The sequence below is a fragment of the Saccopteryx leptura genome, chromosome 2, assembly GCF_036850995.1.
Source record: "Saccopteryx leptura isolate mSacLep1 chromosome 2, mSacLep1_pri_phased_curated, whole genome shotgun sequence".
NCBI classification, from domain to species: Eukaryota; Metazoa; Chordata; class Mammalia; order Chiroptera; family Emballonuridae; genus Saccopteryx; species Saccopteryx leptura.
Window position 1 is genome coordinate 30,736,133 of NC_089504.1, and position 10,836 is coordinate 30,746,968.

At 35.7% G+C, this 10,836-nt stretch overlaps 1 non-coding gene across 1 annotated transcript; it reads right to left on the reverse strand.

The window, feature by feature from the left end:
- Positions 1 to 2,415: 2,415 nt before the first annotated feature.
- On the reverse strand, positions 2,416 to 2,556 carry LOC136396145 (small nucleolar RNA SNORA48). The gene has a single exon (XR_010749559.1). It is a non-coding gene; the product is annotated as a small nucleolar RNA SNORA48 (small nucleolar RNA).
- Positions 2,557 to 10,836: the final 8,280 nt, after the last annotated feature.

The following is a 10,836-nucleotide window of genomic DNA, read 5'->3' on the forward strand; positions in this document are numbered from 1 at the left end:
TTAGCTTTGCATTTTTTGGGAAAAACAAACAAACCAAAACAGCTCTCTCTCTGGGGCAAACTTGATTACCTATTCTACCCACTGAAGCAAAGACACTGGCTCATTGGGGCCCTCGGTTTACTGAGGCTCCTCTAAATGCCTAGACTGTTTCACTGACTGTTTCACTGACATTTCAGGGAAGCTGAATCCCAATGGTGTCTACTACAGTACAGCCATTCGACCTAATGCAAGCAATTCAGAACTGAAAATCAACGTTCTTGTTCTGCTCAGTCAGAATAACTCTCATAGCACAATCCAATAGTCATATTAATGAACATTTTCGTGTGTGAATTATTGACAATTGAACTGTTGACAATAGCTTAGCCACTTGGAATACTACTGACTGTCAGGATAAAACAATACTTAGGGGGCCGTGAACGATTGAAACAAATCATGATGCTGCTTGGATTGCATGCACCATTCATGTACATGCCTCTGGTTAGGCTATGTTCCCTGATTAGGACCATTAGAATCAAGTTGCTGATTGAATGCATACCACTCAGATTGCCATTGTCGTAGACCCATCATTATAACAGATGTGGAAACACATCCACCATAATAGACTGCACCTCTAGAAGAGAACTGTTTTTCTGCTGCAGAGGACACCAGTGCATTGTCCCCTTGTGACTCCAGCCAAAAGTTGACCTCTGTATATCACCTTGAGAAATGGAACATTGCTTAAGACTCTGTTTGTGGTCGCTCCTCATAGATTAACCACCTCAGATATTTGGCTCATATCTGGGCGGGTAACAGTATCTCACTACTGACACACATGGCTCAAGTAAACTTTAGATAGGGTTCTTCCTGCCTTTCCTGACCTCCTTTTCACCTTGGCTCTTACTGAATCCAGATGGCCTAATCACAGAACTCCCTTCTCTCCCTTTTCTTAGAGTATTTACATCAGGCCAATTAGCAAACACAAATGTCCCAAGGTCCCTACAACCTACCTCTCAGAACCTCTCCAGCCTTTTATTACAATACATTTGAATTCATACTGTGTCCTGAGCTCTCTCCACTGTTTTAATAGCTTTAATATAATCTCTCCCTGTTTAACTTTATCCATTGACATTTTTGCTTTGATAACAATGGTGATACTTCCTCAAGTATCAAAGATGTAGCATATTCCAGTTTGACCATTCTGTGGTGCTTGAAATCAAATCTGTACCATTTGTTTGGCTTTGCAGATATTTTAAAGTCTGACAATGGTGAGAAAAAGCCACTCAACCATGGACTAAAATCGAAGCTATGCAGTGGAGCTTCCCTGTTCCTTATCATCCACAGACATTTAGTACTCCATAGCATTAGAATGCAATCTCAAACAAAATCTCAAAAATTTTTCAACTCTACTTCATTCACTTCACTCTGGTTCATTCATCTCAGCAAGGCAGGTTGGCCACCAGATTGTGACTGCTTCCTGAAAAAGATCATCTCCTCCAGGCTACTTCTTACCTAGGTAATAATCAGGATAAAAAGGGTAGGTTTTATATAGACCAATTTTTAAAATTCGGAATTCCTCCCTGAATGTTTCTGGACTCGATATCCCCTCCATTCCCCACATCACAATTCCAGACTGGTCTGGTGGGGGCATTCTCCAGGTGGCAGCCTAGCCAGAGAAAGGCTCAGAAATTCAAACTTACCTCTGGTTCAGCCATCTGGATTTTTTTGTTAAACTGACAGAATCCTAGCCTGACCTGTGGTGGCGCAGTGGGATAAAGCATCGACCTGGAACACTGAGGTTGCCAGTTCGAAACCTTGGGCTTGCCTGGTCAAGGCACATATGGGAGTTGATGCTTCCTGCTCCTCCCCTTTCTCTCTCTCTCTCTCTCTCTCTTTCTCCTCTCTCTCTAAAAATCAATAAATTAAAAAAAATTAAAAAAAAAACTGACAGAATCCTAGATCATATATACTGTTCACAAATATTAGGGGGTATTTCAAAATGAAGGTGAAGTGGTAAGATATGCCCTAATTTTTGTGAGCATTATAGATACTAACCACTTGGATGAGTCCACTGCTAGCTAAATTCCCCTAGAGTGGTTCATGTCAGTCAGGGCAAGTATATAATAATTCACTGTACATCTAAAAATACCTGGTCCCTTTCCCACCTGGCCCCTATGGAAAAAAAAAAGAATAGGTACAAATAGGGATGATTAGAAAAAAGGTGAAATTGTAGCTAATGGAATGAGACACACCCATAGTTTGGTGGTAGAAGAAGAAAGACATCCCGGTCACATAGAGAGAAACACCTCAGACACTGGGAGATAAGAGGAAGTATGAAATATTAATTATTTTTTTTAGAATAGTTTCTGAAGCCCTCCTCATGAAGAAAAACACCTTGATGTGGTCCTTGTAAACTTTTGCAGGCCCATTCAATTCTTTCCATGTGTCTCAGGCATGAACCAGGCACAGGCAGAGGCACAGATCAAAAGCCAAGCTCGGATAAACAAGGAGTAACTTTGGCCCTGGCTGGTATGAGACAGTACCACTAAGCCAGGTACCACTCTACCCTGGTCAGGGACAAGGCCCATTAATTTAATTGACTTCTGAGTCTTCCCTCACCTACCAGACAATTCTGGCTATGATTTAAATATGATTTGATTTGATCTTTTCAACTGTACCAAGAAGTCTATTGGTAACTACAAGGGATGGCTCCAGCTCTGGTATCTTTCACTCTAAAAAGTTGTTAACATCTGTAGCAGTCTCTTAGTGAGATGGATAAATGCAATCCAGCTGGTGGTATTGAAATACCAGACAGGTTGGACTGACCTCTCATACAGCCTCTACAAAAACAAGGATTAGACTCAATTATTTAAACTGAACTGGGAACCCCAGGTCCTACCAATTGTCCAGAAGACTGTATTGTAAGCACTGTAAATCTGTGATGGCCCAACTTACCTATGTCCCACTGTGGCCTCAAATTTGTATAAACAGTTATGTTTTCCCTCAAGGGCACCCAGGACTGTATGTCTTGTGTAAGACCAAAAATTAATGAGCTTTTCTCCTGACTATATAGTGATTTATACCTTAACTGTGGTCATAAGAGATCTTCAACTATTTAAGGAAATACCAATAGCAGGTCAGGTAGCCCTCAGATATTTGGGAGGGGTTTCCAAAATGAGGCAGTTCTTGGTTACTCAGAGAAGCTTTCTGGCTGGATAAACTGATTTGTTATTTATGTACATTCTGTGGACATTTATTTCTACAACGGGAGTCATCTAATTAGGGAAGGTGATGTTAAATTAGTTTCTGACTTTAGCTAAAGAAATCAATGACTTCCTAGACTCTGGAAAGCATTCAGCCTAACCTCTAATCACTGGCCAGATTTATTCTGGAATTAACTCTGGAATAGAATTGACCTAGGCTTTCTTTTTGTGAGTGAAAGTAAAATTTGTACATGTGAACATGTCTTATTTTTCCTGGATTAATGTCTCAGGACAAGGGTCAGAGCAGAGTTTTAAAGAGAAAGACACTTAGCTTTCTGAAATATACACAGTTGTGTGTGCTGGTAAAGAATTTGGATTTGTTTAGCCGGCCAGGTCCAGGAGGGGCGGGGGTTGGAGGAAGAATGGTTGAGGTCATTACTACATGCTAGCCTCATCCTGCTGTTTGGATTCCTGTTGATAGTGGTCTTAATTAAGTGCTCTATAAGACAAGATGAGTGCACTTTTTCTCAGTTTTTATCAGTCAGTTTAATTAAAGAAGCTGAAGGAGTGATGTACTAATGGGAAAATTTACCTGAAGCCAACATGGTATAGATAAAATGGGTGGATATTATTGTGAGATAGTTCTCCATGGGCTTCGGAGGTGAATATGTTGTCATCATTTGACTTTTGTGTCATCGTCCTGTAGGAACAGGGGTTTGAGAAAGTGGACTTATTGATGCTATGAATAATAAATTGTCCTTTATCTCTGACCAAGGAATCTCATGTCTTTTGTCTGCATCATTAAAACAGTAACAGGCTAACATATCAATGCAACCTGCAAGTAGTGTAAAATCACAAACCCTTCATAGTCTTTGATAAGCTTGATAAAATAACGAAGAAAAAAAAACTAGAATTATTTAGAGAAAATATTCAAATAAATAAAATCAGAAATGAAAGAGGAGACATTACATTTGATGCCTCAGAAATAAGGATCATAAGAAACTACTATGGACAATTATAAACCTATAAATTATGTAAACTATAAAAAATGGATATATTCATAGGAACATACAATCTACTGAGACAGACTCTAATGAAATAGAAAACCTGAAAACTGAAATAAGCCAGCCAGAGAGGACAAATACTACATGATTCCACTTACATGATATATCTAAAATAGTCAATCTTAAAGACACACACATATAATTGTGTTGCTAGGCAGCTGGGAGGAGAAGGAAATGGAGAGTTGCTGTTTAATGTGTGTAAAGTTTCAGGGCTACAGGATGAATAATTTAGAGTCATCTGGTGTACAAAATTTTGTCTCTAGTTAAGAATATTTCACTGTGCATTTAAAATTTTGATAAGAGGGCAAATTTAATGTTAAATGTTCTTACCACAGTAATTTTTTAAATGCTATACTATAACAATGACTATAAGGCAGTCATCATAGTGTTTAAAATATGCTTTTATTAGTTTTGCATATTTTAAGAAGGCAACTAGTGAAGTACTGATAACCAAACACGGCCGATTCCACTGAACCCACAGTTTAATTCTTAGCATTGTCATTTTCAAGTTCTTCCTTCTCTCATGGTTGGCTTTGAGTTTGCAGTTACTTAGAAGGTTAGAGGATCTGATACCTCATCTCTGCTTTATCTCCAGACAGCCTGGCTTTGATCTCTTTTATATATTGCTATAGAACATAGTAATTCTTTTGAAAACCTTAACACTATTTAACCAGTGAATAAATGTGATTTTTCTGGGCAAAAAATATCAGGGCTTTGAAAAAGAAAGGACTAGAAAGAAAAGGAAGTATAGGAGTTGAGAACAGAAAGCATTATTTTTTATTTTTATTTTATTTATTCATTTTAGAAAGGAGAGAGAGAGGGAGAGAGAGAGAGAGAGAGAGAGAGAGAGAGAGAGAGAGAGAAACAGAGAGAGAGAAGGGGAGGAGCAGGAAGCATCAACTCCCATATGTGCCTTGACCAGGAAAGCCCAGGGTTTTGAACCGGCGACCTCAGCATTTCCAGGTCGACGCTTTATCCATTGCGCCACCACAGGTCAGGCCCAGAAAGCATTATTAAGGGTTTATTTATTCCTTCCTTCCTTCCTTCTACAAATGTTACTTGACCACTGTTGTTTGCCCAGTAATATTCTAGATGGTGAAAAGCAGTTTACTAAATGGACAGTCTGTGCCTTTCTAGAATGTACCTTGTTATGTTGAGAGAGAGAGAAAGAGAGAGAGGACAAATAAATACATGATGACAAATAAAACCAGATTTAAGGACAAGGAATCTTGATTGCCAATAAGGCTGCTATTTTATATAGAGTGCATAGGGCTAACCTCAGTGATAAGATGCTATTTGGGCAGAGAATTGAGTGAAATGAGGGAATTGGCTATGTGGATATCAGAGGACAGAATACTTGCATCTTTATAACTTTCGGAAATTGTTTCAACTATTATTTTGACTCTATGTAGCACTTTATATAAAAGTGAAATGAGGACAATCACTGGTTTAATCAATATTTAAAGTCTCACTTAATTCAATCTACTCTGGCTAATACTCTTTCTTTGAAAATTACGATCATCTAAAGAACTCAGTTCCAACATGGAAGTGGATAGCTCAAGTTCTGGTTTTGATTTTATATTCTAGCTCCAAGCAGTTTAGTGAATTGGAGCATTTATTAGTTAATAACCTCATACTAATGATAGTAGGATAAAGGAAAAAAAATTAAAAGATTCCTAAAGTACAACTTTTCTTCAAGAGAATCAATTTTGTACAATTTAGAGCACTTTTATGTATATTTCTCAGATAGTTCACAAGAGGATTTTAAAAATATGACCTAACCCTTTAAAGAAAATTCACGTCCAGTATTTCTCAGTGTGATTAATAATGAAAAAATACAAAAAATAATCACATTTTGTACCAGTTGAATATCATATTTTGGGGGGAAGTGAAAATGATCTCTTCAAGGAGAGATTGCAACCATGTTCAATATCCAATTTTAACATGTTTAATCACTTAAAAATGGATGCTTCTATAAATAGCACTTTACAAATTACAAAAACCTTTCTCATTATCGCTTGAATTCTTGTAAAATCCAATTAGTATATATCACAATTACAATTGATAACATTTTAATTTTTAATTTTACATGTGAAGAAATTGTGACTAAGATCAATCAAATGATATTTGTGATCCCATTAATTGCAAACAATCTCTTGTTCGTTTCCCTTGTCCTATGTTTTTCTTCTCATCTCTCTCAATCTTTATAGATGAACACAAAGAACTGGGGAGTGGGGAGAAAAGGACAACTCTGTTATAAATATAAGCAGAGTGTAAGGTTGGTAGAATCAAATTATTGAAATAACTACAACCTTTCTCTACTAATCACCTCCTTTCCCTTCTAGTCTCCTCTCCTCCCACCTCTACATAAACCACTCAACAATGGTACTCCAACTCTACTCCAGAAATGAAATGATATGCTGACATCCTCAGCACTTTTATAGGAAAATTCGTATAATTCTTTTCTAGCTTAGGTCCATACTAACTTGCTAGTGGTCATCATTGTGTCTTTTTGGTGTTGATGTCATCTTTTTGATCCTTGAGAGTTTTTAGCCACTTTACTTTTGTTGATTGCTGTGCATTTTCATTTATAGTATTTTCTATGAAAATTCTAATAAAATGATACCTGACTTGGTATTCCCAGATCTAATATAAAAAATAAAATGTATTAAAAAGCCTCAGACATTTGGAAACCTATTCCTCACCTTATATGGCTGATAATAATGATAATCTAATCTTGTCCTTGATATAGGTCCTATTAGGAGGTCAGGCTGATAACTTCAGTTCATCTGATTTTCTTAAAGGTACTTTACTATGTTTCTGGCAGTCTGTTGATTCTGTCATCATGCTTGTAGCTGTAATGTTGCTTCCATCTTGTCATGGCTTTATTCCTACCTTGTAACTTAGGACAGAAAGGCCAGTTTAAGGCCAGCAATTCATTGTATCAATGTAAATTTAATTAAACACATTGATGTTGCTGACAGGCAGCAGGCAATCAATAAAAACAACTGCTTCTGACAAACCAAGCGGCTCTTTTATAACATTTTGTCCTCACCAATTTTAACCTACCATTCTGTCATCTGTAGAATAGTTTCTCCTAGGTGTAATGAATATGGATACCCCATTTTTTATGCCATTTTATTTATCAGAATTCCCCTTCTTATTTCCTTTCTAGTCTAATTTGTGGGCCCTTTCCTTTTATTATAAAATTCCTTTTGAGTTGATGTACAAATACAATATATATATAAAGTAAGTAATTCTATTGATCAACAAATAACATCTGAGAGAAGAATGTTATCAAACATATAAAATACTTGTCAACTTACCTAAACTAGTGTGTTTTCAAAACAGAAAACAAAGCTATTGTTTAAAGTGATGGGAAATTTGACACTAACACACACATACAATATGAGGTGGATAAATCAGAAATGTCATTATTTTTCCATTTATGAAATATCTCTAGTCCTGTAAGCATAAATGCCCTATGCCTAGAAAATAAAGAAGTGAAATCTCCATCTCTCCTTTGGTGGCAGGAAAAGAAACAATAATTCTATCTTGTCTACGCATAATTGAGGTCGCACACATATATTTATAAAATAGTGATTAGTAAAAGCATATAATGTAATTGTCTAGTAAATTAGTCCATTACTCTAAAAAAAATAAAAAATAAAAACACTTGGTTTACCCTCCTACGCTTTGCTCAGTTTTCTTAACCCCAGAATATTCTTACCTTCCCAGTTTGTGAGTGTTAATATTCACAGACTGTAAAAAGAGTATGTGGTTGGTTCAGTTCCAAGTCATTGCCACTGCTTAGAAAACAAGTGAAATAATAAGCACTACTAAGATTACATTGGCAAGGTCAGCTTTGGAGAAGACAGCAGCTATGGCATTCCCTCACGCAACCATACAGGCCTGTGTTGCCTAAGGGTACCTTGTCCATCTAGTGTGAGTCACGTCAGGTGCACTCCGATGTCTGCCAAGTAGACAATGTGAGGAGCATTCCAAACTGAGATAAGCCCTGAAAGGGAAACCACCAAAATCCAGACACTAAAAAGTTATCTGTAAAGAATAAAACAAAACAAAAAGGCTCAAGCAGTGAAATTTCAAGGAATTTGAGAGAACATTAGATGAAAATTATGGGTTTATAAGGTTGTGGCCTTTGACACGTTATATAAATGTCCTTGTTTTTGGTTTCCTGAACTACAAATTTTGGATAATTTTTCTGCCATGCATGTATTACCTCAAAGGGTGATGTAATGTTTAAAATGACTATCACAGTGCTTGTAACATGACAGCTCTCAAGGAAAAACTATAATCCAGCCTCATTAAATCCTCCTCCAAACCTTTTGTCCTTCAATTTAATCCCAAACTTTCAGCCACTTCTGTTGTCAGTTCCATCTATATGTATTGATGACCATGTAATTCCTCATCTAAACTAGTATGGAAGCATTATCCTTAAGAATCTTGTCCCATGGCTTTTCTATTTCACCAAAAATATAATATGCCAATCCTGGTTTAATCCAACTGTTATGGACTGAACGCTTGTGTTCTTTCAAAATTCATATGTTGAAATTCTAACCTTCAATGTGATTATGGTAGGAGATAGGGCCTTTCTCAGCTGATAAGATTATAAGGGTGGAACTTCCATGAATGGGATTAGTGCCTTTATAAAAGAAAAGAGGCCTCAGAACATTCCCTGGTCCCTTCCACCAGGAGTGAACACAGGGCAAAGAGGGCCATGAATGAGCTGGGAAGGTGGCCTTCATCATACACAGAATCGACTAGGATTTCCCAACATCTAAAACTCTGAGAAATTAATGCCATTGCTTGTAGATGACCCAGCTTATTGTATTCTGTTATTGCGGCCCAAATGGACAAAGACACCAACCATTCTGATAAATAGAAAACCTATAAAACAGATAATAACAAGTGAAAAGTATCCAGAACAGATAGAAACCACAATAGACATTTAGGATATTTTACCTAAATCTACGTAAGAAGAATTTTTATCTCACAAAACAATACTTAGAGGAGTAGAAATAGGAAAGGAGCAAAAAAGGAGGGAGTGGAAAACACTTTCTAAACAAAAAGAACATGCTTTTCACATCAAAACTACTAGGTTCAGTACAGTGTAACAGTAAAAATAGCAACTTTAGGAAATAAAAAGTCAATATCAAGACACATAAAAACCTAGTTTCTATACGAAATTATAAGAATTACTTTTAGGAATCACATTGGATTACCTTGAAATAAGTTTTCCAAATCACTGCTTTAGATGAAACGTTGGCTATATATTTGTAGATAAAGTATTTTTAACACAGTAAAGTTAAAGTCCTTTAAGGCATGTCAAATTCAATGTTTCTAGATACTAACCAAGAGAATAATTAAGTTTAAATATAAACTCAGCTCTTAGATAATTATATCAGTTGTGTATGGTTAGTTGTACTGTTTTTAAATAAATTATATATAGAAGAATAATATATTCCTGCTTTATCTTGCTTTTAATTTTTGAAATTATCAGATACTAAAAATTAAACTATCTTTAAAAATTGATTGATCCTTCCAAATATAAGCATTTTAAAGTAATGGACATGCATTTCAAATGTTATTAATACTATGTTCTATTATAAAAATAATAGTGCCATTATTTTTAAAGAAGAAAAAGCACTAAAACAAAACTTAAAATGTATGTTCTCAGATACATGTACTCTTTAGGGCAGAGAAAATGAGCAGTGTGACTATGTGGATATAAAGCTGCTATTCCTACTAATGGAGAGGGAAGACAACTTCACAGCCAAATCTGCAAAGAGAAGGGAAAGGGGCCTTCCATGTCATAATCAGGATTGCTTTTGCAGCAATATTAGAAAATATTACTTTTTTAAAAAGAAGTAAATGCATTTTTATAATTGGAAGAGATTGAAGAAAATCTTTTTTGATGAAAGTTTCAAAATACAGTCCATTTTTACCAAAATCAAAAAGGAAAGGGAACAAAGAAAAGCAAAATCAGCCTGATAATAAGTTATGGTTGAATTAAAGGAATGATCTTTTTCCATCTCTCACGTTTGATGGTAATGTGATGTTCTGAAGAATAATTACCAAAATCTTTGTGAAATGTGGTATTATCTTTATGAAATATTTAATTTCCCAAAGAGACTGAATAAAATTTAATTTTGTATAAACATAATTTGAAACTAAAATATGTTCTTCGGAAGGCAGCACCATATAGTAGAAAGAGTTCTGTATCTGAAGAGAAAAAAATGTGAATTTGAGTTACAAATGTTCACTCATTAGCTACAATATGTCTTCATTTATAAAACATGGTATCTTTTCTGTAAATATCACAGGGTTCTTATGGCTATTAAGTAAAATGATATGTTTAAACTTTAGCAAACTAGAAAGCATTAGAGGAATACAATATATGATATTTTATTAGCTGCTTAATTTATGGAGGTAGACTGAAAAGAATCAACATTTTTTGATTACTAACGTGGTGTTAAGCAATGAGCATCTATTATCTCATGAACTCCTGTTAATCTTTACATTAGAAGTGGGAAAGATAATGTTAAGAGAGGCCAACTCACTCACCATAATAT